This window comes from Tyto alba, unplaced genomic scaffold (assembly GCF_018691265.1).
Source record: "Tyto alba isolate M040663 unplaced genomic scaffold, T.alba_DEE_v4.0 Super-Scaffold_14, whole genome shotgun sequence".
Lineage (NCBI taxonomy): Eukaryota > Metazoa > Chordata > Aves > Strigiformes > Tytonidae > Tyto > Tyto alba.
In genome coordinates, this window is record NW_024881276.1 from 199,512 (window position 1) to 227,219 (window position 27,708).

The 27,708-nt window shown below is 42.0% G+C and overlaps 1 protein-coding gene across 21 annotated transcripts in view; it reads left to right on the plus strand.

The window, feature by feature from the left end:
- Window positions 1-6,091: 6,091 nt before the first annotated feature.
- Window positions 6,092-27,708, plus strand: part of INPP4A (inositol polyphosphate-4-phosphatase type I A) — a 133,994-nt gene continuing 112,377 nt past the window's right edge. For 18 of the 21 annotated variants that reach the window (XM_042788173.1, XM_042788181.1, XM_042788175.1 and 15 more), the window contains exons 1-2: window positions 6,092-6,212; window positions 26,906-26,964. The gene's annotated coding sequence lies outside the window, so the exon portion shown is untranslated. The remainder of the gene's footprint in view (window positions 6,213-26,905; window positions 26,965-27,708) is intronic. The other 3 variants (XM_042788157.1, XM_042788156.1, XM_042788161.1) reach the window with 1 other exon arrangement.

Below are 27,708 nucleotides of genomic sequence, written 5' to 3' on the forward strand. Positions count from 1 at the left end.
AACTGAAATAACTTCAGACAAGATTATTAGAAACAAGATTAGGAAATACTGAGAGGGGAGAGAGTCACATAGCAACTTCTTTTCTTGGCTAAAGCTTATAGCCATGTGTCTGATTTACATTTAGTCTGAACAGATGCATGCAACACTTATTGTTTGCAAAATTGATGACTTCAGTGAATAGTGCATGTTCATTATTTAATTCTGCTGTTTTAAGCAACTGCTCTGTGATCAGTCAGTGTATGTTTATATTCTTTGTATGTGTAGGATTTTATTTTTGCAATCATAACACCGATTTCACATTTTCATGTTCTGTTGATCATGTGAAAGCTAGTTCACTTCTTGAAGTGCTGTAAACATCTTGTTTTTCACAACCTAGTTAGCATATTGTCTCTTTACGTATACTAAAATGATAAATTGATGTGATGTCTATAAGAGTATTCTTAATTTAGCACTCTAATTTCAAAGTATTACTCACAAGCCTTCTCCATGGGGGAAACAAATTTTTAAAAAGGGAGTGAAAATAAATTTAAAGCTACTTGGCAGGTAATTAAGTGTCAGTTAGAGGGAAGAGTGGGAATGGTATGTGGTTTTGGTAGTCAAAGACTCTTCCAGGGGCTGCCCTGCCACAGGGGACTGTAGGCTCAATGGCTTGGGTGATTTATCGCTTTCCCAGCCATAATCACTGAGCCTCACCTCATGATGCTGCATAAATTCTGTTTGGAAAGGAGCAGGCAGATAACAGAGCATAGACAGATAACTAGTTAAAGTTCTATTTAGTAATTGGCTTGATCCAGTGAAGATCAAGTGTTAAAATTAAAGGAGATGTTTCCTGTTGGACATACAAGGATTTAATAATTGATTGAACAGAATGTGTGTATTATTTGATCTAATAGAATCTTAGTGTCAAAACTTCCTAATGGTTCACTAAGCTAGGACAGTATAAACATTCTCTTTCATATGTAACATACATATGTAACAAAATACGGACTTGCTCGAGAGACTTAGTTCAATTCCAATATTGCGTAACATGATATTCTGTCTAAAAATGACTAATTATATAATTGCCTTGGGACTTTGAATGCTGTCCTACTTGAGAGCTATTAATGTTTCTTGTGTGAAAAATAATTTCTCCCATTAATGGAAAGCCTAAGTACTATAAATTTTTGTATATGATACCAGCTCTTTTCCTAATACACAAAATGTTTTTATTTCAATATATTGCTATTTTCTGCCTCGTGCCTTGTGCTACACCACTGGCTTTTATTAAAAAAAAAAAAAAACATCTTTCTAGTCTGTAGTAGATTTTGCACAATTGAACATGTAACATATTTGAATCTGTGAAATTTGACTGCTGAGGACAAAAGGTTGAAATGGCACCAAAAGGCTCTTACTGGTTTTAGAATCACAAATATATGCAGCCCTAATAATTTGTGTTGAATAAGGACAGGATGCAGTTTGCAAAAACCTTTCGCTGTTGCTCTGATTTGTCCCATTTGTTTTCGATGGTGACAGAGTCGAAGGGTGGTGAATACTGTCAGGATTCACATCACAGACTGTGCCAGGACCCGTCTGTGTTACTACATCTAGTTTCAGCAATTAACATGTTCTCTCCGTGGTCCAGTCCTGTGAACGCGTTTGTATTTACGTAGCTGTAAACACATACTGCAGAACTACTCGCATGTTTATTATGATAAATAATAGGCTATAGTCATTTACCCTGGTTTGAAAATTCTTTAGGTCATTAACTCTGTTTTTTCAAGGTAGTATGAAGTGGTAAGCGTATGTTTAAGCAGAATCTGTTTAATGAAGGCCCGTGTGTATGTATATTGAAAAGTGAGGGAGAGGAGTTGGCGCTTAACAGTATGCATGCATTTATTATTTAAGTTATACCTCTTAAAGACAAAGCATATTTTAAAAAAACAACCAAACAACCAACTTTTGAAAGCTTTTCTGCTTCTAGAACATGTGTGTTTGTATTACTAAGAGCTTCATTATTCACTGGTTGGCATAAGAAACTGGTTGTGTATTCTTGCTTCACTTCTAAGTTTCTGGGGAGTAGCAGGTTGGAAGATAGGCTTTTTTTCAAAGCAAACTTTTCAAATAATATTATTATTTCAGTGGAAGCCTGGAACAAACTAGGCTGACACCTTCTGCTCGTAAGAAGAGCACTGAGTGAAATCATCTTCTAAAAAATGCAGCTACAGAATGCAGGTGGTAAGCAGTATCTGTTGTTTAAGCCTTTGGTTGGAAAACTTAGAAATAGGGAACAGTAGCAGCTTTGACATGAAGTGCTCATGCTCCCTTAGCACTTGATATGTGGTCATTTAGACTACGTGTATTTATTCTAAATATATATATCTCATTGTCTAAAGCTGAAGAGCATGACAGTTTCATTTCCATCATAAACTGCAGTTGACAGAATAGTAACCAGAAACCTTAAAATCCTTTCTCCTTTTTCATTTTCTGAATGTGCATGCTGAATTGTTTGTCCCTGGCATGGTTTTGCTGCAGATATCTTCAGAAAATTATTAACCAGTTATTTCTGTAAGTGATACTCTCCATGGTGACTTGACTCTCTGTAGGAAGAAAATTCTGTAAGCATAGAGAGAAGCTTCTTGAAGTGGACTGTGCTTTATTTTCAGGATTTACAGTAGGTTGATTAATAATGTCCTTAAACATCGGAAGGAGAAGCAGCAACAAGATTATAATTTTAATAGCTGCTTATTGATGTCAGTAGGAGGTGATACATTTCAAATAATAATGTATTTTAGTAGATAAATGTTAGAAATACTTTTTTGTATCAAACTGAGGTTTATTTGTCCTGATGAAAGCTTTCATGTGCCATATTCTTTCTTTGCATGTAGGTACTAATGAGCTGCAGTGAAATGGAAGGGAATAATTTCTTGAAGATTTTTAGTAACAGAAGAAATGATACAAGGGAGTCTCAGTGACTTAGAATAAGAAATCTAAAACTACTTTTGCAATATTGCTACTATTACTTTAAAAAGAGCCAGAGGGAAAAAAAACCCACTAATTATAGAAACTGGTTTGTAATTCAGAAGTTCTAATGATAAACTGTGCTAAAGACTGTATTGTGTTGTCCTTCGTTATCATGAAGAATGAGGAATTAAAATTTCTCTGTCAATTTATGGCAGGAATTTTTGAGGCTTTTTTGGTGGGGGAAGTTTTGAAGTCTTTCTCGTATATAGGTCACAGAGGTCTAATATTTGTTAGATATTGCTCGTCTTGGGCTTTTGATTCTGCATCAGCCTTAACACTGATGTCTATAGCAGGATGGTTTCTGAAAATCTGAGTGGGAAGAAATATGTTACAGGTCGTCAGATTGCTGGGATGCTGAGGAAGATGAAGGTAAATAGTGTGCTGAGGGGATTTGTTATCAGATATATAAAATCTTGCATTGCTCAATATAAAGGCAGAAACTGCATAAAGGCCTTTGTCAGATGAGACTGAACATCCAGTGAAGTGTCCCTTCCTGCTTTATATTAGCAGTTAAGGTGAGAGAGTTTGTCACCCTTCATCTAGTCTGACCTCCTGTGGCAGTTTTTATGCTAGAAAAAGGCACTGGCTCTTGAAAAGGGCATAAAATGTAATCTATGTCATAGTGTATTTCAATAGCTCGTAATCCCTCTGTTAAAAGTGCATGCCTGTTTTGTGATTAGAATTTGACTTTAATTTCCACATACAGGAGAAGGGGAAGGGATGGCTCTGCAAAAGAGGTCAGTAGTATCTTGTATTTTCTTGCCAGGAATGCATTTAAAACTTAAAAAAAGTGTGCTCTTAATATGTTTTGATGGAATGCATGGATTGACTTTCTAAAATCTCGTGTTATGCCTGTTTTCCTTAGTCCCCTCACAAATTTGTAATCTTTTAAGGAGGAGATAAAGCCCTGTTACAGGGTTTTTCAGTGATCTACATACAGGTAAGATCCCCTCTTTCTTTGTACACTGTTGATTTTGTGCTTCCAAGGTTCGTGTGGCATTTTGCCACAGTGTTAAGTTGGGATCTTTGTTCAATTTCTTGTCCATTATGACCTTGATGCCCTTTTCAGATTAAGTAAATTTTTCAGTCTGCTGTTTTCCCAGTGTTCAGGGTATGGCTTTGTATTCTTCTCCTGCATGTATAACCTGAGATTTGGCTATTAAAAAATATAAAATAAATTTTGAATAGTATGCTTTATCAGCTGTTCCAGAACTCTTATGTGATGACCCAGTTCTTTTGTTCACTGTAGTGCCAGCTTTTGTGTTGTCTGCAAATATTATCCGCAGTGAGTTTATATCATCTTTGAGGAAAATGTTGAATAGTCTTAAACCCGGTAATGGTCCCAGGGCAGCTCTCCAAGTACTGCTACTCAAATACAGCTCCTGTCTGGCAGTTAATTTCTGAGGTTTGTTACTTGAGTTTTCTTAATCGAAAAAATTATAATTTAAAAAAAATGTTAGGGAAATTAAAAACCTGCCTACCCTGTCCGCCTCTACTCTGTCGGGCTTTTCTCTGATTTTACCCTGGGTAACTCAGACTGCCCTGCCTGTATCACCTAACGTGGTGGTTCCCCACGTCCTTCGATGCTGGTGCAACGTGAGCGCCCTTCTGCTCCGCTGGGTTTGAGTGCCATTTCGATTCACTGATGCCAAGTGAACATCAGTAGTAAACACCATTCTTCCAGGGTCCTTGGTGGGGAGTTGTCCAAGCCTGCTGTTTTTAAAAGGTTGTATTTTGGTTGATGATGATTAAAATTGTCATCAGCTATAAATAAACTACAATGTTTTGTGCTTTCCGATACGGTCAAGCACTGTATTAAAATTGAAGGGTGCTAGTGACAGTGTCTACTTGCTTTCTGGCCTGTTCTGGCCAAGTATATTTAATATTTTTATGAGAGGATGGCTTCAAGCTTGCAAGGTATGCAGAGAAACTCCTATTTTCTGTCTCCCTTTTGTTTAAAACATGGCATGATTCATTAGCTTTGTGCTAAACTGTGACCAAAGATAAATGCTAAAAATCACATGTGTTTGACTAGGCATTGAAAATGCCTCTTCTCTCTAAGTTCTGTGTGACTTTGAAGCAGAAGTGTTTGCATGGAGTTTCACCAATGACAGGTGAAAAAAAGAATGAAACATTCAAGCTGTATCTCCTGGCTTCTCCATCCACATTCGGATCATATTGAGGACTTGAGCTGGCAGCTTCCAGCACCGGGGAACTGCAACAGGCAAATTACAATTCTTACACTAGTGGCGTCGGGACTGACTGAGCTGGTGCTTGGCAGCAGTCCTCTGCAGATCCTGCACAGTTGGCTGGAGGCACCCGGGCAAGTGTGCCCGTGTGCTTCTAATTCCCCCCTTCAGCGTGTTTCCTGGGCGCGGGGGCCCCTCGTGCACCTCCCGGGGCCTCCTTGGCAGTAACCTCTCTTCCCCTTGGCCCCTGCGCGCGCTGGGGAAGTAACAGAATGAGCCAGGGCTGGACTGTGGCGTCTTCGCACGTCCTTTCAAATGACACTTCACGCTGCTGGAGCCAGTTAAATCCCTCGTTGAGAGCAGCGTGGTGCAGATAGCGGTTATACAGCGGTTTGAACAAACGTAGCCGGCTGAGCCAGCTGTCGCGCAACTTCAAGTGTGGGCAGTAAGGATGAACACGCTGATGTTTTTATTAGGAAGGAAGAAAATCTGGGTTATTATCTCAAATTATCGAGCTCAGACTTGATAGGTGCGAGGGCGGGCACTTCTTCTCAGCGCTGTGACATTGTCCTTATCCCGAAATCCCGACTGCAGCTGCCGACACAGGCGGCTCCCGGTTTCTGCGCGCTTGGTTCCTCCGGGGTGACGAAGCAGGCCGCAGCCTCCGGGAGGCGAGCTGCCGGCGGGGCTGCTTTTCATCCAGGCCCCGGCGGGGGGGCGGCGCCAGCCCGGCCCCGGCCGCGCCTCCCGCGCCGGCTCCTGCCCGCCCCCCCCGCGGCGGCGGGGCGGGGCTCGGCGCGGCTCGGCGGGGCTCGGCGGGCGGGGGGGGGCGGCCGCGAGGGGCCGGGCCCGGCGGCGGGGCGGGGCGGGGCGGGGCGGGGCCGCCGCTGCCGTCACGGGCGGGCGTCGGGCCTGCGGGGCCGGCGGCTGCCAGGGGCGGTGCCGCGGAGGTAGGCGAAGCGGGGAGAGCCTGCCGGCCTCCCCGGGCAGCCGGCAGCGCTGCGAGGGGACCGGAGGGAGAAGGTGCGGCGCCGGGGATGGGGGTTGGGCTCGGGCTCGGCTGAGGCGGGAGGCGCCGCCTGACAGCCGCGGGGGTGGGGCGGAGCGGCGGCCGTTGGAGCGGGGAGCGGGGAGGGGTGAGGGGTGAGGGGGGGGCGCCTGCCGGAGAGCGCCGAGCAGCGGCCGCCCCCGCTCCCCGAATTCCGGGCGGGCGCCGGGTGCGCTCGGTGCCGCGTCGCGATTCCGGTCGTCGTTGTCGTCCTCTGCGGGCGCGCGGCTTGTCGTGCGGTAACGTTCGTCCCGAGCGGGCGGGAGCCACGCCGGGCCGCCCTGGGCGCGAATAGGGGCGGGTAAACAGCTGGCTCGGGAAGAGATGCAACAGGGAGACATCAAAAAAAAAAAATACATTTTTTTTTTCGCTTTGAATTCGTTATTTAAGGGGGTGTTTGAAAGCTCCTGTGCGTCCCTGTTTTCCAGGTATTTCTACAGTACGTGTGCTTTTCGGTACTAGCCCGGGCGCTTCTTTTATAGCTTCGTGCTGCGGCGTGGGTTTGTAGGGCAGCGGGCTGGCGGGCCCCGTGCCCCGGAGAAATTTGTGATCTGCCGCCTTCGTTGTGGTGGAGGTAGGGTGACCCCAAGGCGAGGCGGTGTGGTTGGGACTGTAAGTGGCCGCTGCACCCTCCACACCCCTTAATTTATTCCAGACCAGCTTTTATGGTTCCTTTCCCATGTAGAGAAGCCTTAAAAGGAAACAGATTGTAAGTTTAGTTTCATGCATATTTCAGATTTTTGCCCATTTATTAAGATAGAATACGATTGTGAAATATAATGGAAATGCCTTTGTGCTGCCTTTGCAGTACTGATGCACCACCATCCGTTTCACGTGGCTTTGTTGGAGCAGTATAAGGATGAAGTTGTAGCTTTGTCCCAGTGGCATATATTTTCCCCCATACAACGAGCCAAGCCAGTATGTGCTGGTCAGGGCTCAGCATGGGCTGCATGTGCTGCACGGGTGGTAGACGAGCTTTTGCCTGGGCGGTCAAGCACTCTGTGTTGACAGTCGCTCTCCATCTGCAGGCCAATATCATTCTTTCTGCAGAAGTCCGTAGGATTGAGCTTGTCTGCGTTGGCAGTAGAGAGCTAGCTGGGAAGGTCTCACTGGGCCACTTTTTAAGCAAGGGAAGCAGGGAGTCTTCCGTGCTTGTATGCCCTCAAACTCCAAAGCGAGGGAGATGAGGTAGCAGAGCCCTGTTGTCCTGGAAACAAGATTATTTCTTTCCCCTTGAGGAACCACTATTTGCTAATGTTTTTTTCAATAGCTCTTAATTTAAAAACTTACTGAGGTTTTTCCTGCTTCTGAACATTTTAATTCAATGGGCTACCTTGCTTTTAGGAACTCAGAGAGTGCAGTACCTTGCCAATTTTTTCACGAGTCTCTCTGACTCAATGCAAATGTTAGGTGGGAGCAAATGGGAGGGGTCATACGTATTTTTGGCGAGAACTTGAAATTCAGTATTCTTAAATTTAGAAGTTCTGGCACTTTCCAAACTTTGAGGTGGATGTGACCTCTTTTATTCCCTGCTGGCAGTACGAAGTTGTTAGCAAATCATGATTTCAGTGCTGTTTTCAAGTACCTGCATCTAGGCTGTATGCATTTTTCTTGATACTTGACAACTTTGCCTGTGATTTAATTTGTTTTTAATGAGCTAATTTTAACTTAAACTATAGTGGGTGGTAGCTTGTAGGGACCCACAGAGAAACAAAGAACCCTGCCAAAGTGTGGCCAAGGAGCCATGTGATCTTCAGAGGGTGTTTGGCTCCGTTCCTGAAGACAGTGATCACACGTCTGCAGGAATTTACTTACTTCTGTCTTGCTTGCTGTCAGCTGAGACAGAAGGCTGTTAGCCCTACTAGGGTAGTAGAATTTCCTGTTTTAAGGTCTCATATATTGAAGGTTGGACTTCCTCAGCCATCTCTTAGACCTGTCCAAGCTCAGTCTACTTGCACAGGTACTGTATTAAGTGGAAGAAGTTCTCCCTGTAGAGTGAAATGGCTGCTCTGTTTCCTATACATTCTGGGCTCCTTAATCTCCTTAATCCTTACTGTACTGGAACGAGGCAGGAAAATAAGGCGGCCAAGGATCCCCTTTCGGTTCTTGTTTCCTTGTTAAGATTTAATTCAGGCTTCTGACACGTGCTTTGTTGCTGCAAATTTTAATTACCTAGTTGCTAGTACATAAGATGCTCCTTTAGAATATAAGAATACCTCTTGGACTCCCTTTGTAGATTACTTTGTGGAAAAACTTCCCCATTCCTTGCCTGGATGTGGAGAGCAATTGCCTCGCTTGGAGATGCAGTTTGAAACCTCTACCTGTTGTCCTTGAATAGAGGTAGATCAGATAACGCAGGCAACAGAGCTCAGAGCTCTATTTTACGCACTCTGCTTCTGCTTGTCACTTCCCTTCCTGTTTCTTTTCTGACAAACTGAATTTCCTCTCTATTGTTGGATTATCTACCTAAATCTGAAACAGACATCCTTTGCAGAAATGTTGTTGGAAAATGTTGTTGAACTTGGAAGAAGAAAGCTTTGGAGTGTATCTACCTCATCCACATCTGTCAGACAGATAGGCGTAGCCTCAGACATGTTTAAATCACACCTATTGCTGCTTAATCTAGTATGATAAGGTCTTTACTATAGATGAGGTTGATTCTTCTGGCTTTCAGATAGAAGCAGGACTTTCCTTTTCCTGCTTCACAGCCACTTCCCGCTGCCACCGCTTTCTTTCCTTTGCTTCCCACCTTCTGTTCCCTGTAGCGATCTGCTTACTGGAAGAGAAGTGTCTGCACGGATTGGCAGTGTGCGAGGCAAAACCAGACAACAAAAGCAGAGCAGGTTGAGAATGAAGCGCGGACTGAGTGACGTGAGGAAAATAGCAGGGACATCTGTACATTAAGGATATGACTGAGAGGAGGGAGTGTGTCTCAGGTGCACAGGGGAGTGGTAGGGTCATAGCCAGTTTTGTGGTTTGTACGGCAGGTGGTAAGGGAGGTGCGCACGAGATAATGAAAGGCAAACTCCCCAGACTCCCCTGGTAGTTACTGCTGTATTTTCCCTGTTTCAGAAACTGAGGTTAATGACATTGCATCAGCCAGCTCAGGTGGACATTGTGTTTCTGCTTGTGCCGGCCTGTTGAGCCAGCCGCTTTTCTGTCTCTCGCAGAGCAAAGGGAGGTGCTAGCACTGTAGAAATATGGTAGCACTTCTTGAAAGCACCATTTGAAAGCTGCAGTAAAGTGTATTCACTCAGCAAGAACGCTATCCCTGGCTTTTTATACTTCCACCAAGTGTGAGTTTCTTGAATTTATATTTTTACAAAATATGCAATAAATAGTAAGTAGGGAAATTTAAAGTACCAAGGTATGTCCTAACTTGGCTAAAACCATCTTGATGAAATATGATAGTAATAGAGTTTTCCCCCTAATCTCCAGGGAAGTTGACATCTTGATATTAGGTGAAGATGACTTCCTGTTCAGCTTCTAATGCACAACCAAGGATTTCTCTGCAACCGAGGTTTGTGAATATGCATCTGTATTCACTGGAAGTGCTCATTACATACAGCAGTTAGATATCGCTAAGACCTTGTCTGAAATCAGCAGGATATTTTGAAAAAGACATTGACATTCCTGAGCTATTACATGTAGACCTGGCCCACTTATGGGAGTATAACTCCTTTCATGTTTTTATATTTCTCATGAAGGCCTGCATCTTGTTTGTGGCCTACTGCTCTGCCATGCTAACAGAGAAGCCTCTTGTGTGAGAGATGATGCTCTCTAAATACAGCTCTGTTCTTCCAGTTTGTTGCAGACAGAACAGATTTTGTGGAGGAGATAACTGAGCAAGGTGAAAGGGAGTAGCATAGGAGAAGAAGAGCATGGCATATAGAGGGGGAATGTTAAGGGAAAAGTCCGGAGAGGATGAGCAAGTAGATGGCCCATACAGGAAAGAGGAGAGATAGTGATAGAAAAACGTATCCAGTGTGTTTCTGATTTATGTTTCATAACATTTGCCAGTGGAGCACTTTAAAAGTGTAGTTTCTGCAGGAGGAGTTCTGAACCTGTCACCCCAACTGGGGTGTGTGGGGGGAAGATGCAAAAGCAGGGGCTCAGCTTTACAGCTGGGCTTCCCTGGCAGGCGTGTCCTGAGCCTGAGCATGTGGGGAGCAAGAGGGGCTGTGCTACTCTGAATGAGAACATCCAGGCAAAGGCCTGGCACAGGGTTTGTACGAATTCCCATCGTTAAAGATACTTTACAGAAGTTACCGTCCTCTGCTCTCACAAGCATGGATATTTTTATCATGATGAAGAAAATAATGTTTTACCACCCATCTAAACTTTTGTAAGGACAGTTGTTCTTTCCACCGTGTGACTAATTGCAGGAAGTGTACATGTACAGATGTTGCAGATCTTTGGAAACAGCACACCTTGGTTCCTTGGGGCAGCTTATAGCTAAGGTACCCTTAGTACAGTGTAGCAAACTGTACAGAATTCTACAACTAAACCCAGTGCCTGTGAATGCCTCTGCACATGCTCAATTCCTTCATTTTTTACACAGCTAAGTAGCCCAGACTAACTCTGTGCTTGAATAGCTTCTTTAGCTGGTGGTAGCCTGCCGTATCAGTGAACTTTCTGTAACTTCCAGCCACAGAAGCACGTACAAGCAATATGAACTGTGCTTAGAAAGAATTTGATGTCAGGAATTTCTCCTTGCAAAGAGTAAAAGTCTCTAGGTTAGAAATCATGGCTAGCAGTGGAGGCACAGAGGATGCTAGATTTGCTGAGAACTTGTTCTTCCACTCAGTCTTTGTTGATAAATCTGTTGTGTTGGGAAAAGTGCCGTGCTGGGCTTACTGCTGGTGTTAGGCATTGGCTCTTTCTATAATTCTGGTTTGTGTTTGTTTCAGGCCTTAATCCTTGGCAGTCTGAAGCTTGGATTCAGGCTTTAGAAGAATTTTTCAGGAATTGTCCAGTCTTGGAGAGTTATAATAAGACTTGAGAATTAAATTAATTTGCATAAGGTGTCTTAAAAATACTTGCCTGCTTGGAGACTCCTCTGTTCTTTATCTACATGTTCTCTGTGATGACCAGTGTTAAGGGAACAGTTCTTCATATTTTCTAAGCCTCTAATTTTTCATAGTGCTCTTTCAAAAAACAACTTGTTTTCTTTCAGTGTTGCTCAGAATAAAGCAGTTATTGATAGACTCTCTAAAGATTATTTTCTTTTTTTCTTCCCCCCACTCCCCTTCCCTTCCCCACCTTGATTTCTCTGTGTATCTTGCTGCATTTTGTCTTGCCACTAATGGTTCTTTTGATCCTGTAGTTACTTCTTACATTCACTAGGCTGGAAAGTACTGCCTCCCACAGCAGGGCAGGTAGAACGAAACGTGTGCTTGTGCTTCATCAGCTTCAGTGCAAAGTTCAGCGGCTTAATTTAAACTTTTGGTTTGACATTTCTGAAGTGTTCTCTTGATCTGGTCTGCTGACTTTGCTTGGGAGGCAGTAAAATTGAACAGCAGCATGGTAATATCTTTAGTCACCAGAGCTACTTGCCGAGCTGTGTATGCCATTTTTCTGTTATATTTTTACTATAAAGCGGTAAGTATTAGTGCATTGTTAATTCTGATGGCAGTTCTGTGAATATCAGAATTTATTGAATGTTACAGCATTTGTTTAAAAAAGGTGCTTGTATATTGTCTTGTGGAAAATGCTACATATAAAATGTAAAATCTGGTATAAGTCTTCCTGTCCAGGTCCAGAAGTCTTTAAGCATTTCTCAGGTACTTTGTGAGTATGGAAGTTATCCGCACAAGAGAATTATATCATGGGTATCTTCTCCCTTCTAGTTTTTGAGTCACTTTTTTAAGTTCAAAATTGGCCAGTATCACACAGGCAGATATATCAACAATTAATATGAGACCAGTAGATAGTAATAGCAGTAGAGAAGTTGTGTATGTCTAGCCCTGTTTAAAAGTCGGTGTCATGGGTGGAAGCCAGGAGGTAGTGTCATGTGACACTTAAGTCCCCGTGGATTCGTGAACTTGCTCTGCTGTCCAGTCACATACTTCTAGAAACAGGGATGAACATGGTCCTTGAGGTTTTCTAGTGATCATAACTTTTGCTCCCAAAGTGTGGGAGGACTGTCGGTCGTCATTTCTGGAATTGAGGGAATTGTTCAGCACTGTTGGTTCTATGCTGAATGGAAGGCAATGCTGCTCCATACAAACAAGACGGCTGTAGGCACGAAGACAACATTTTAAACCACAGTCGACCTACACTGCTTACAAAATAGCTATCTTAAAAGAGCAATCCACATAACCACAGTTTGGTCTCATGAATTCCAATTACACTAAATCTTTAGTTAGATGATCTACTTTTCTGTGTTGTATTTAATGCATCTAATCTGAGGATGAACTGTGCAGTAAAGGGCATCGGTGAGTGTAACAGCTTTATTTGTGGCAGAAATTAGAAGTTGTACAGCAATCAAAGCAGGGGAATGAGGGAAGAGGAGGACAAGGTTGTTTCCTAATTGAGAGCTGCATTCTTCCAGAAGCCTGGGATGCAACCCTACCACTCCCTCCAGTTCCTGTGTGGTGCAGAGCAAGTCTTTAAAAATTGTCCTTTTGCCATTGGTCAAGACAGTATTTCTCAGTCTTTGGGTGCCTGATCTACTTTTGGTTTTACAGAACTGCTAAGCCCTCCCGGCTATTGTGTAAGCCCTCTACAGGTATTGTGTAAAAGACCGCATACTTCCAAAGTTGAATCATGGATGTCTCAAGTTGGACACCCCAAGCTAGATGATACTTTATTCTTTCTGCAGAAGGCTGGCTCTCCCTTGAAGTCTGTGTCCAATATGTCTCCTGTTGCCACGGCTGGTTCCCAGCCTCCTTGTGCTAGGTTAGGCTTCACACCATGGTTTTACTGCTTATGCTACTTGTCCAGTCCCTGGTCTGCCCATACCTGCTCTTTACTGAGCTTGCTCCCCAGCTCTTTATTGCAGTGATTCTTCCCAGCTAAGTAAATTCTGACCTTATTTCAACCCCCAGACCTCAGTCCTGGTCTTCTGACACCTTCATTTTTTTTTAAGCCAATTTTGCCAATACTGCTCTTCAAGTCTATTACTTCTCCTACTCCTTTGGTTTGGCCATTTCTTCCTCATGCTTTTGAATTTGATATTTCTTTCTTATTCCTGAAGGTGTGTCCTACAGATACAAATTCTATTGGCCCAGTTCAGTGTTCAGCCAAACTGGTGTTGAATGATTATTAAAAGGAACTGTTTTCTGAACCCCTTGGGCTGGAGCAGTAAGTCTGTGTGTGGGGCAGTGCGTGTGCAGGTAGGTCACCTGTGAAAATCAAGAGTACTCAGCTTTTTGGCATCTTTGGAGTTTTTAGCTGTGAGTGAATCTCTATTGGATCTGTATTTACTGTGACTTCTTAAAGGATTAGGATAGAAAGGAAATACTTGCAGTTTTTGTTGTTGTTTAAATTTGTGCAAAACTTTTTTCCTTTAGCCCTTACTCTTGGCAGTAGCTGAACTGTTTTAGCTGAAAATAATGATTATTCTTTAAGAAAATCAGTCTGAAGCTAACACTCAGCATGAAAAATTTATGAGCACACACTGTGGGAAAACATACACAACTGAAAACGGCAGTCTTTTAAGGAGTAGTGTTGAACAGCTGTAGTTATGGACAGTGATTATACCGGTCCCACCTTCTGATTGCTCCTCTGTTGCTGAAGGATTAGAAGGTGCTTTACAAACTGTTCATTCTCTTCATGTGAACTCATGTATCTCGGCTATTATTCAGGACACAGCAGCATAAGGTTTGGCATGCAGTGGCATATAAGAGATTTCTAAAATAACGTGGGACTGGTGATGGCATGTAAATGATTTGACTGTTAGAAAATGGGGGAAATCTTGTGTAGCAAGGAACTGATTTCAATGTAAACAGAGACTTTCCTACTCTTCCTGTTTTGGTAGGAGTGGTGGAAATGTTGAAGTGCATCTTTGCTATGATGTATACCAAAACTCTTTCTCTCCCCAGGCAATGTACCTTCCCCAAAGAACTGCAAGGAACTATTTGTTGAGCACTAACTAAAAATGTATGGGTGCTGCCATCTAAGTTGTCTGCATTACTTATTTTTTTTTTTTCATCAAGTGATATACAGACTTCATCTTACCAAGCTTATAAGAATTGAGAAAACTACATGTACTCTGATTGAATCTTTTCTACAATATGTTTCTTTTGTCAAGAACAGATTATCCAGGAGTAGTTATTCTTTGTCCTGTTAGTTTGACCCAGTCTATATTTTAGTAAAATTACCTGTTCCAAGAAGTATCAGTGAGAACTGTATTTCTGCTAGAAGTACTAATGGCTACGGTAGCAGTTCCTGAGACACAGGCTTCCAACATGAGCTGTAGGTTTACTGCTTTACTTGAGATGGATATGGAACAAGCCTTGTTAATTCTACATCAGGTTCTCACGTAGCTGTCTATCTTTGTTTGTGATTTCTGTGTCATGATGTCTGAAATGTTCTGTACTTAATATATTAGTGGTAGGTTACAGTTCTGTGTTCCCAAGAGGCTTTCCAGCTGGGAGCAAGCAATCTGTTATGACCAGAAGGTTATATAGACTGTAAAAAGAGAGTACAGCAAAATACAGTCAGTATGTGAAAGCTCCTATAGTGAGTGAATCTGCAGTGAGAGTTTTGGATGTGTGTGCTCTATTCAATTCTGAGAACATTTTAGATTAAATACCTAATTAATATATTGAAGAACATGCCTACATAAAATACTCAGCAGTTCTGTTGTACAGCATAAGTAGCCCAGTTACTGTAGAGCGATAAATGTCCAACTGCTGTCAGAAACTGGGAACTTCAACACCCTGTGGGCTTGGATGTGAACTGAATAATTGTATTAAAATTTCATAGGTAAAACGAGCATGCTGCTAAAAATGGACTGGTGAGATGTAAATAGAGCCATTAGAAGTCATCACAGGCTCACTGCTGAGTCTTTGTATGTGTACTGTGCTGCTTTTCAGTGGGCGCGTAATGCGGGTTACTTCCTCAGCAGGATAATATTCCCCTGGAATGCTGGTGGAGTGGAGGCTTCTGCTCTGCTGCGTAGAAGCAGCTCAGCGATGGGACCAGCTGCTGAGCACAGGGAGGCTTTGAGCGCTGCTCTGAAAACACTGCTCTCCAGTCCTAGCAAAAAGCAGGTACATGGGGAGGCAGATAGTGGGGAATGAATTGTGAGGATCAGTGTTTTTCTAGTGAGATTTCCCTTCTCCGGAAGAGAAGTGAAAACTTCTGGTGGTTTTTTATATAATTGTCATGTCTCACATAGGTGTTTCAGGGGCTAAACACCTGACGTAAGACTAGAAATTCTTTATTTCTGCGGTTCTTTTATGTTGTCTCCTTGTTCTGCTTCCCTCCTGTTGCTGTGAAGGGACAAAAGCACGTTTTCCCCTTGGTTTCCCTTACCTCAGAGTTAACTCGGGGTACCACAGCCTGGAAAGTAACATGTTCTTACTCTTGCAACAGCGGAGTGCTGTCGTATTACCGTCTTGCTGTAGCAGTCCGGGGTTGCTTTGAACACCTCCTGTCTAGCTTTGGGGTGTTAAAATCCCCAGAATGTGTTTGCTCCTGGGGTTATCTGCTGCAAACAACATAGTCCCCTCCACTGACTTGTGTATAAGAGCAGGATGGTTCACCCCAGGAGTTATCATTGGAACCTGTCTTCCCTTCCACACTGCATCTGACAGGTAGGGGCTGGAGAGACACAGTGGTACAGTAGTTCTGCAAGGGTGCTCTTGAGAGCTTTCAGTCTGAGGGCGGGAATTTATTTTGCTGTAAGTGCACCTTTTTCCCCCTCCCATTTCCTACTTTTTCTACTCTGGAAATTTGCATTTGGGACAGGCACCTGGTGAGCTGTACAGGTGAGGCTGATGGGAGGGGAAGGGAAACAGTTCTTTGATATTGGTCGTGAGAATCCAGTGAAAGGTTCTTTTACGAGAAGCTGTAGTGGTCATGTCTCAAGTAAAATAAGGTCATGAGTAATCCTGTCTTGAACAAAGGAGGTCATGAGGCCTAACTCTGACATGCAGCAGTTAAAAACAGGTGTCAGGAAAAGTATGTAGCAGTAGTATTATCAACCTTGGACATTTGGAAATCATGGGAAGCCTTCAAAATTCTGAGAGTTGTTGAAATAATCCTTGCTATGGACTTCATATTTGTCTCCCAACTTTGGGATTTTTCAGGTAGCTCTCAATCTTGATGGTCCCTGTCCAGTAATACCGAGTAGAATAACATGCTGTGTGGTCACCTCATACTCCTCTCTTCCTGAAAACCCTAATGTTTTTAATTTTTTTGTGCCTGTGAATGGTGCAGAAGAGCTATAACGTGCCTCCTGTCCTCTTTATGGGTTGACTTGTAAGGTATGTTTACAAGCTCTATTCTGACACTGATAAGGTGAAAGGTTTTGTGTTTTCTGTATGTAATACACACTTCAAGGACCTGAGAGTTTCAGGAAAAGGCTGAGTATTGTGAGACTTGATTAGAATAGTCAGAAGGAGCAACAATTCCCTTGGCGGTTCTATAAAATCTCTGTGTTTCAGGGTTTCTCTGAGGCCCTTCACAGTGGTTATGAGGATAGGCAAACCTCACTTTTATATGGGCTTCTAAATGTGTCTGGATTTGTGTAAATGTACCTGGTTCATTCTCTTACGGATTCATGGTACAAAATTAGGCATGGGATGCTGACATCAGTATCTATATGTATTGCATCTAACTAGAATTTTTAGAAAGTGAAGAAATAGGGAAATGCAGACAAGTCCATTTTGTGGTATTTCTGCAGCAGAGCAGTATCAGGAACTCCACAGTCTCTGAACTAGAGGTTTTGAGCCAGGTATTTCATGGGAAGCATTTAATTTCAGGCTGGTCCTGCAGCCCGTACTGTGACTCTCCCTGTCATGAGGGGTGTCTTCCCCAGAGCATTCTGGGGTCCCAAAAGCACAGTGTACCCTGGTAATTTCCATCTGGGACCTGCTACCGAGATTTATAAATTAGAGCTTGTGAACGGTTGGTCTAATTTCAGCTGTGACATGTAAGGCTTGGAGGAGGCAAAAAGTGGTAAAAAACCATCTATATTCTTGCAACTTTTTTGGTGTATTGTTTAGCAGCTAGGTTGGAGGAGTCCATGAAGACATATGCCTCTAGGGAGGGTAATGTTGTGTGGCTCTGGAAGGAGGAGAGCTTCAGTTCACCGCAAAAGTGTAAAGAGCTTGGGGAATAAAAAAGAAAATATGCTAGTTCCATAAGTAGAAGGAAATGAGGATTTTTTTTTTTTTTGATGGCCTCTTTTTCCTTATTGCTGCAGTTATGAGTGCAGGTTAGGATTAGACTAGAATTGAGACCATCTGAGGCAGTGAATCCATGAATGTGGCAAGAGATATACTTGAACGGAAAGTGTACTTGCAAAACACAAGTTGAGAGGCATGGACTGTCTGTGGGAGATTGACAGGATTAGGAAAAGGCTTATGTACGAGTTCTAGGCAAACAGACTTTAAATTACCTTGTCATTAATTTATGGAGAAGATAGGGAAAATATAATTTATCTGTGATTATTTTTATGATGTAGTTGGTGGGAGGGAAATAATGAAAGACCCTTTAGAATTGTGATCAAAGATCATGAGAGCATAACTTAGAGAACTGCAAGAAACAAGATTTGAAAAAGAAAAAAAATACAACAAACAGGGAAGAGGAACTGTGAGCTCCGAGGGAACTTTGGTACTACTGCATTAACAGAATTAGCAGTCAGAAAGTGAAAGGACCCAAAAGTCTAAAAATTGGGAGATACGCATTTCTCAGAAAGAAAATGAAAGGAGAAGCAACCTTCTGCATAATAACTTTTCAAAATACTGAACTAGTGCTTGGAAGGAGTACTTTCAAGGGACTGTGTGAGTTAGAAGGTCCAGTACAGAGGCTGTATAGGTTCAGAATCAGCCTCCTAAAGCATAACAGGAAAGAAGAAAACCCAAAAGTGAATCATGAAGTTCCCATGCTGACTACTGCAGATACCTAAGTCAAAAAACCCCTATTAATTGCAGTCGATGCATGGTGATCGTAAAATACTCTTGTCTCAGATGCTTTGATTTTGGTGACAATGATTACTAATATAAAAACTTCTTTAATGGTTACCCTGTGGGTAAAGAGAAATATGCAAATGTAGATAATTTCCAGAGAGGAAGAAAGATGACTTAAAAATAAAACCAGGGTTGCTCAGTTGATTATGTCTTCAACAAGCCATTGACACCAAGGAAATGGCTTGTTGTCCTATGGTCTGGAATCTGCAGTTGTGATCTCATCTTTCCCGTTTCCATCAGCTCTGATACATACCAATTTCTTCTCTCCTGGCTCAAATGAACAGCTTTTTACTTCTGACTGGACGATTGGTTAGGATGTTTTTTTTTAAGGTGAGACTCTTGTGGCTGTTGTGTGTTGAAGCTGGAACTTTGATGCATTCCTAAAATGTTGCCTTGTAGTCCTTTCCATCGGGTACCTCTCAGTACCATGGCATCTTGGATGTAACAGGTTTTCTGTTTCCTACTGAACCAAAATTAAGAGGGTCATCCCATGAGTAAGAAACAACTCTGTTCTCCTCTAGACTAGGCAGCACAAGAGTTGATTCTGGTCAGAGGAACTGCCTCTGCCTCTGTAGAGCTGCTTCCCGTCCCCGCAAGCCTTCCCAGGAGGTCAAATGGGAGTCAGCCCCCTTCCCCATTCAGTCACCTGCCTCCCCGTTTACTTTTGAACAGCTGCTGCACCCCCTGACAAGGTGAATGGGTGTGTGTTGAGGAAGGGTTTGGATAATAGTGTTTAAATGCATTGTGCAGGTGGGGAACTGTAGGGAAAAGATTTTTTTTGTTTGCTTTTTTTAGTGGAGATACTTTGTAATAGAGTCTTGCATTTGTCTGAGGTTATTGTTTGCAGAGAGGAATGAGGTGTTAATAATGATGCAGGATATATTTGTGCTTTCCTGTTGTGGTGTGTGTGGTTGGAAGCAATCTGGGTGTAGACCTGGTTTTCTCCTAAATGACACGTTGCACAGGCCTGAGAGCAGGCGCTGTGAATAACGTAGTGGGGAGGTAGCTGAAGGTTGAAAAGGAAGATAAAGCTATGTGTTTCCTTTTTATGGCTGGGAAGCTTGTTTTGTTGGTTATTGCATGGGTTTGGGCATTCATTTGAATGTTCTTAAATAACATCTAGTGAAGGTTTGTGCGAGAAAAAGAGACGGTGCCTGTGTATGTATATAGCATGTGCCCATATTTACCAAAATAACAGAATGGTTCATAACCCTTCTTGTGGCAGCCCAGCTAAAGCCATTTTCCATGTTGCCTTTCAGCTCTGTGTCCTGCTCTTGTCCCTCCGATTTTACACAAGAAACTCTGCCATATGCTGTTCAGACCTGATATTCTGGCTCAGTGTGATTCAGATGCTCAAAAAAGTCCTTTCTCGGAGACCTCCTCTTCTGTCACATTCACATTTGAAAGCGATATTTTGGTACTCGTGTGTGTATGACATTGCATTTATTGGGTACTTAATTCTTCTGAAATATTCAGTATTTGGTGCTAGCAGGGGTGGGAACAAGGGCAGGGTTTAAACCCAAGAAGAGAAGCGTCCCTGGCAGCAATGGCCAGTGTGGAAATCCTTGAAATGACAGACATGATGAGCAAAGTTTGTAAGATGAGTAGGAAGGGAGTGGTCTCCTGGAGAACAGGAGGGGCATGAAGCTGGAGTGGGAGGTATGTGATGTCCCCATGAAGATAATTTTTTTACTGGAAAATGTGTGTGTGGGGGATGATCAGAGGGACGTGCAACACACTGAAAGGCTTTGGAAATGTGATACTGTCATTTGCTTGCACTGTCAGGCTGACTGGCCTACTTTTCCTCTGAAAAGGATTTGCTAAGAACTGTGTGAAAACCCTCCAAAGGAAGGCGTAGCCCGACATAGCAGCAGTAGTCCCTACCTGTCGGAGCTGGAGTGTCTCTCTTCCATCTGCTTGAATCTGAAATCTGTTGCTGGCAACAATCCGACCTCCAGGCTTTAACTGAATTTCCATATTCAGAGCGTTAGATGTTGGCTTTCAGATGGAAGTGGAGACAAATTCTTTAGTAAAGAGTCACAGAAAATCTGCTGCTGTCTGCACCTTCACTTTGATGATACCACAGCTTTTAATATCGCACTCTTAATTAACTCTATACCCTGCTTCCATTTCTTGGTACCAGAAAAATGCGTGAAGCCATGTGGGTTTGCACCTATTGTTGGAGTACTGATTTCAGGCAAAGTCCAAAGGAAAGAGGAAATTTGCGGGAGAAATACTGTTGCAGTTTGCTAACACATTTAAATAAGTACTATTTTAAGGTATGATGTATCAAGATCAGTTGTCTATATTTTTAATAGAAGTCTTGGTTTTTAATATGTTGTTAATTTAAAAATATTTTGTTCTTATAAAATATATATGCAGCACTTGAGGCGGCATTGCAGAGAGTATTTTTAATGCCAGAGCTTTAGCCTCTCTGGAACAAGATATTTGCTTAATCATACTCTGTTGGATCTTATCTTCTTCTTTTCCCACCTATCTTTTTCACCCACAGTTCAAAGGGCTGGCTGAATATATGTTATTTGGATGCATCAGCATGAAATTTTGCAGATGGCCACCAGTCTTAATACATGTGAAGCTGTGATCACAGTTTTCTAAACAGTGCCAGAGTTGCTGAATTACGTTTGCAGTATTGCCAAATCTCTTTAATCAGTCTTGACTGAAAAAATGGTGGCATAAATCCCAGATTAGTAATGGTGCTTCAGTGAGTCATTAGCAGTGGTTGTCTAGATCTGATTGTAAAATATACTTTTTACAGACACAAATGGGCTAGTGCAGGGCAAAAGGGGAATTGCCATGGTATAGCTTAGGTAGAGGCATTTTTAGGTTCTTAGATGTGCATAAGAAGAAACTTCCCACGTAATTTGCTCAATGTAGTACTCTGTAGCTAAGATCTAGAATGCCATGCTCTCTGCTGAAAGCAATTCATAACTCGTTACAGGTGCTGTTTTTCTTGTTGCATCAGCTGTTTGAGTTGTGGGACTAGGGCTGAGTGGAGAAAGGTGACTTAGCCCAACGTCCTGGTGAGGTGGTAACGGCACAGCGGTGGTAACTGCGCTAAGGCCAGCCGAACCTGCGTGGCAGGGAGGGAGCGCGCGCCTGGGTCGCGTGGGCACGTACGTGCTAGTTGTAGGGGTCAGTACTGGGGACCTTCGTCTTCCCTGTCCCTCCTTTGCTGAGAATAGGGAGGGGAAGGGGAAGGGCAAGGGCTCTTTGTGCTTTGAGGCAAGGCAGGGTACTGCCTGCTCCGAGTGGAGAGCCCCTCTGTCACTGACAGCGTGGACAGGTGCCGGGGCGGTGTTGGGCTGTAGCCGAGGTGTGCAGTAGAAACGTTTGATACTAAAGCAAAATAAAAATGTTCACCGACAAGGACTTTCAACCTTGCAGACTTATCTCCATAATGAGTATCTTGGGGGACTTTGTTGGTTTTAGGCTGGCAATTAACTGTGTAAGAGAATCTTCCGTTGCAGAAGGCTTTTGTCAGCTCTGATCCATACCAGGTCTCCCCTTGTGAGCCCGAAGGTCTTCGAGAATGTCTTCTTTTTTTTTGGTTGAAGGTCTGAACTGCTGAAAGGTGGTGTTTTGACAGTTCAGAGGGATTGAGTCCTAAACAAATAGTGTATAAAGTTTGAGCAACAGCAGCATATTTTCCTTCACACTGCAGGTCTTGAACTGGAAGGCCAGTTTTTAATGAAACAAGACCCCTACAGAGAAAAAAGGCCTGTTTGTTTAGATCACCTTGGTTTCACACAAACATTAAAAAGAACATTTTCAAAGCTTCTGTCCAGAAATATTTCTTAAATGTACAGGCTTAACTGAACAAAGTGATTAAACTTTTTCCTTTTTTCAGACTAAGAGCTTTGTTTGAAGAACATGTAGCACTTGTCTTCTACTTGGATTGAATTCTTCTGCTTTTAGAGCAGTCTGTTTCTGTTCACTAAACCAAAAACAGGAAAGTGAAATGTGCAGTGTTTAATCCTACTTGAAAACATTTGCATGAAAAAAATTCTGTAGATTTTTTCTGGACATGTACTCAAGTTGTAAGAGAAAGGATATAATAGGTTTTACTTTTAGTGGCAATGATGCATCACTTATTTTTCACCTTGCATTTTGCCTGGAAAATTTAAATAGTGATGACTTTTATAGGTGCAGACATATATTTTCTAGCATTTTTGCTTAACTTTTCACTCTTCTGGTATCTAACAGTCTTATTGTTAGAAACAATTTTACATTTAGATGCCAAAGTTTCAAGATAAATAACAATATTTCAGTGATACATGTGACATACACTTTTCCAAATTATTTAGCAATTGTATGCTCCAGATTTTGGAGAAAAATGTTTTCTCAACTAAAATTACATCAGAGCTTGAAATCTAACTGGTGACGTGGGTGTTATCCATTCTGTTTTCTAACATACCACCAGTAAATGAAAGTTCAATACTATTTTGCCTGCGTTGCATTAGTAAAAATCACGTCTTTAGAAAAAACTCTGCAAAATCACTAATTGTTAACTCAAGTATAATGTTTTGGACTGCAGTAGTACTTGGAGATCTCAAGATGGAAAGAGTCTTTCTCTCTGGGGCTTTCTTCATAAAACAGATGTAGGAAGCTTTGTATTTTTTTTATTTTCACTGCTCAAAAGTATAATTATAAACCAACGAAACCAACAGTGAATATGACAGGATGCTTATTTCTATTTTGTGAAGAAAATATTTATCTGGAGAGATTTCTTTTAATGATTTACGTTATCATTTTCACAGATATTTTTAGAAATTTCCTGAATCTTTTTTTTCAGATTGTGGTTTCAGATTTTCTTTGACTTTATAGTTAGTGAAAAACAGTAAGTTTCTGCTCTCTATACAAAAATACATTTTGGTGAGGTATATTTGACTTTGGGATGTTTTCCTGATTAAGGAAAAGCAAACCATTTCAGACCAAGCATGGGGCAGTAGCACCTGTAAGCTAGTCAAATTCCTTGTTTTTTTCTACTGAGCAACTGTAGATCAAATAGAATGGAAAAACTGTATTCTTATGTCCAATTAATAGATCTCAATGTCTGTGGTTTGTGTAGATTTAGGTGAGCTCTAAGGCAGAAATTGTTCCCTGTTTGGGGGGTGAGGCGCTGGCCCAGGGTGCCCAGAGCAGCTGTGGCTGCCCCCTCCCTGGAAGGGTTCAAGGCCAGGTTGGACGGGGCTGGGAGCCCCCTGGGCTGGGGGAAGGGGGCCCTGCCCGGGGCAGGGGGGATGGAGCTGGGGGGGCTTTGAGGTCCCTTCCAGCCCAAACCAGCCTGTGAGTCTGTGATGGCGTTCAATGGTGGTTTCTATATAAAGTAACCAAACAACCCATACTCTGGCTTTGGGACAGGTCTGTATTTCTGTATGTTTATATTTGGTGTGCTGTTAAACTATGAGTTTTGTTTCAGATGCTAGGTTTGTTCAGATCATTCTATTTTTTTCCCCCAGACAATTCTAAATTAAATGTATTACACTGTATGATGTTCTTCCTCCTCTCCTCCTCCTCCTCTCCTCCTCCTCCTCTCCTCCTCCTCCTCTCCTCCTCCTCCTCTCCTCCTTCCTCCCTTTTTAAGTAAAGAATACAAATCCCACAAAACGAATTTTAATATTTTTTGATTCCCACATCTATTTATGGCTGCTTGCATCATGAGGGAAAAAATGCGATATGGCTCGTAGGAGGGTGACATAAAAGGCTACATGTGGTTCTTGACTGGTGAGAGTTCCAGTCTTTTTAGAATCACCCAAGAAAATGTATAAGCACGGACATCGTAGTCTTTTAGGTTTTGGGGTGGTTTTGTTGATTTTTTCGGTGCAAGTCACCACCTGTATTAGAATCTGCAGTGCTTTCCTCTCCTTTACTGCCTCTGGTTTTGTGCAAAGTGATCGCTGATAGCAGGGGTGAGCGGCCACCAGTGGACAGAACCCAGCCTGGGACCCGCTGCAGTGCAGGAGGAGACCCGTCAGCCTGGTGAAGAAAGCGCTGTGGCACCGGGCCAAGTGTCCAGCGTTTCCCTTCGTTCCAGTTCTTAACACGTGCAGCACGAGTGTGTGAACTTGTGTTGCGTATGGACTGTGGGTTTCTTAGGTTGTTATGCCGGGTGCTTTTTCAGTGAGCTGTTTCTTTTTGGACAGTTGAACGAGGCTGGGATCTTGAATTTGATAGGTACGCTTTGAATGTCAGTTTGGATTTACAGAGGGATGTGAAGTGTGTGGCAGTTGCTGATTGTTACAGTGCAATCAATAATGATCTTGCTTTGGAAGAAGGTATGTGTTCTTTCCCATGCATGTGGATGGAGGCCTTAAGACAGAGAATTTTCTTAATGCATGAGAAATTAAAATGAGTGGGTTTTTACCGCTCGAGGAAAATGAAGTATAAAAAAAAGGAGACAATTTGTAACAGTAAATTATTATGAGAAATTGTTTGCTGGACAGAATTGTTGCTACCCTTTAAATTGGATTTTAATTTCAGTGAAACCAAAAACAATTGGTAGCTGTCTCTTTTGCAGTGTGTTATTCAAGAACTCTCCAAGAACTATGAAAAAGCCAATCAAAATATTATGGGTTTTGTTCTTCTGACCCGTTGGCTGCTTTCCTCTTTGAACTTGACCTAATAATGACAGATTTGCTTAAGATAAATTTTGGGAACGTACATTTGTTATTTTTTTGGCCATAGGCACAGAGAGAGCAAATAAAGGAGACAACGGTAGATGGCTTTCTGCTCAGAAACAGGTGTCTGTATACACATCTGTGGGTGAGAAACATTTACAAATATGCCGATTACATATGCATGTAACTTACATATACACACAAACTCCTAAATTTGGCTTTGTGGCTGTACAGGGCATGTATTCAGGTCAGTAGGGACAACAAACTAGAAACTTTTGCAGGTAACAGAAGACAAGATAAAGAGATGTAATATTTTCCATTTTTTTTTTCCCCCCTTTTTTAAAAAAGAATTTCCAGTTCTGTTTTGTTGCAGGAGCATAAACAGGTCACTGTGTGAACGGACTTCATGATGATAAGTACACAGGGAATGAAGACCACACAAAACCCATCCTCATTTTTGCTTATCATACCTGCCAAGTCTCCAGCTCAGGGAGTCTTTGTTCTTGGCTCTTCTTGGCATCATTAAAACTTGCTAAAGCCAGACACTAAATAGGCCAGAACAGACCTTTTATAACCTGGATATTTTCCTCTCTTTATGGTCTGATTTGTCTCTTCCTCTGACATCACTGGATGTTGGATCAAACCTTTACTTCTGTGAAAATCTTAGAGACTAGAGATGAAAAAAGCATTGTAGCAGGAGAAAACAAGTCATGCAGAAAGAGAGCAGTACTGTTACCTTAAGCAGCCTCATAATTTTGTTTTGGTAGCAATTGTTACATTTTGTTGCTAGTTCATTAACTGACTTCCTACTGTGGTTTGTACTGCTTCTGGTTACAGGCAATTGAACCTGAAAGTCTCATGATCAACACTTGCTGTAGTTTTAGGTGGAGGCAGATGTGATCTGTTGTACAGAAAAAGGCCACCTTTTAGTGTTAAGTGACGGTCCTGGAGCCTTACATTTCTGCCTCTAAACACATGCTATCGAAAGAAAATATACAGTGAACATTCTGACCCTTGGAGTGTGTGTTTAGAACTCCATAGCTATTAATGATGTAAAGTCATAGTACTTGTTTATACCCATTGTGCTGTTTATTTTAAGTACAGTGTTCTAGTGCAGGATTTTCATTTTGTAAGAGGAGAAGGGAGATAATTTGTAATTAATCATGTGAACAGACAGAGGATGTGTCATTCACAATTATAAAAAAAAAAAAAAACAAAAAAAAAAGGTGTAATGTTCTCTTACAGTGTGCATAAATGAAAAAAAAAATCTCATAGTGGACCACAGAAAGTAATTTTTAATTGAATTGTTATTCTGTCCTGGAATGTAAAACCCAAGAAGTTTGAAATAGGACAAGCAAACATCAGCAAAGATAACAAGCAATGCATAGAAAACAGAAATATTGCTAGAACTTGTAGCTCTTTGATTTTAGATGAAAAAAGGTTTGTTGTTTTTTTTTTTTAAAAAACCAAAATGGCATCATGTTCTGGTTCATCAACAAAGTCTGAAAGGTTTAGTTCTTGCATGTGAGAGTTGAGGTGACTGCATGTTGCTTCTTTGGGGAGTAGAAAAGCCCTGCTTTAGCTTCAGTGTCTCCTTTCTACTTGCAGACCTTTGGGATGGATAAATGATTAATTGGAAGGCAAAATACAAGGCTGGTAGTTAAATGTGATTTAAGCGAAGTTAAGAGTTTTTTAGGTAACTTTTGGAAACCAGCTGAAACAGGATGTGCTTGTTTGCATCAGTATTACTGTTTTTGTAAAGGCTGTAAGTGCACTTGTATTTATTTGTCTGAGCTTCAACCCAGTTGTCTGCACTTTGAGGGATGTGAGCCTGCTCTTGGAAGTAGGGTGGGAGTGAAGGACTGACTCAGATTGTTTTTTCTGCAGGTTTTACTGGTGAAACCAGCCCCAGTCTGTCTTGAACCAACTTGCTTGGGCCTCTACAGGTAGGCATGTTAGAAAGCCTTGTAGCAAAGAGGTGAAAAATTATATGATATATACTGGCATGCATTCTTTCTGATGGAGGGTCATGGGGATAACGGGTGCAAGCTGAGGTTCAAAGCACTGACAGATTTCAGATGGGACTTGGGGATTGCTATCTGAAGTCAGCGGATACAGTCAGATGAACTTGAGGTCTCTGCAAAGTTAAATACTTTTTGTTTTCTTAATGCTTTTAATTTGTGCCACTAACACATTTAAAGTAGTTTTGCTGTATTAAAGATGAAACAGGGAAACAGTTGCTAAGAAGGATTTCTGAAGTAGTCTACATTTTACAGTAGAGGATCTCCAGTTTTGCTGTCACTTTTGCTTATATCAGTCAAAAAAACCCCAGAACTGTAGATCACAGATGCGTTAGGCTTTTCACATCCCTACTTTTCATGTGCATTGTCTCCCCACAGATTCTCTGGCATTTTGTTTTTTATGCACTGCTACATGGAGTTTTTCGGCCATACACAAAGTGAAGCAATTCAGAGTTACATATAGTTATTGATTAGTGCTTCCTAGCTGTTTTCTAAAGAGGAAAAATTAGCACAAGACACTTGAGACACTTATGATTGATAACTCATATTGGATTTCTCTTCTCGGTTTGTCAGCTGTGCTCAGAGGCATGAAACTTCTGCCTTGGGAAATGGAATTCTTCCTGTGTGTCACACAGTCCTACATATTAAAAAAGCTTAAAGTCAAGCATT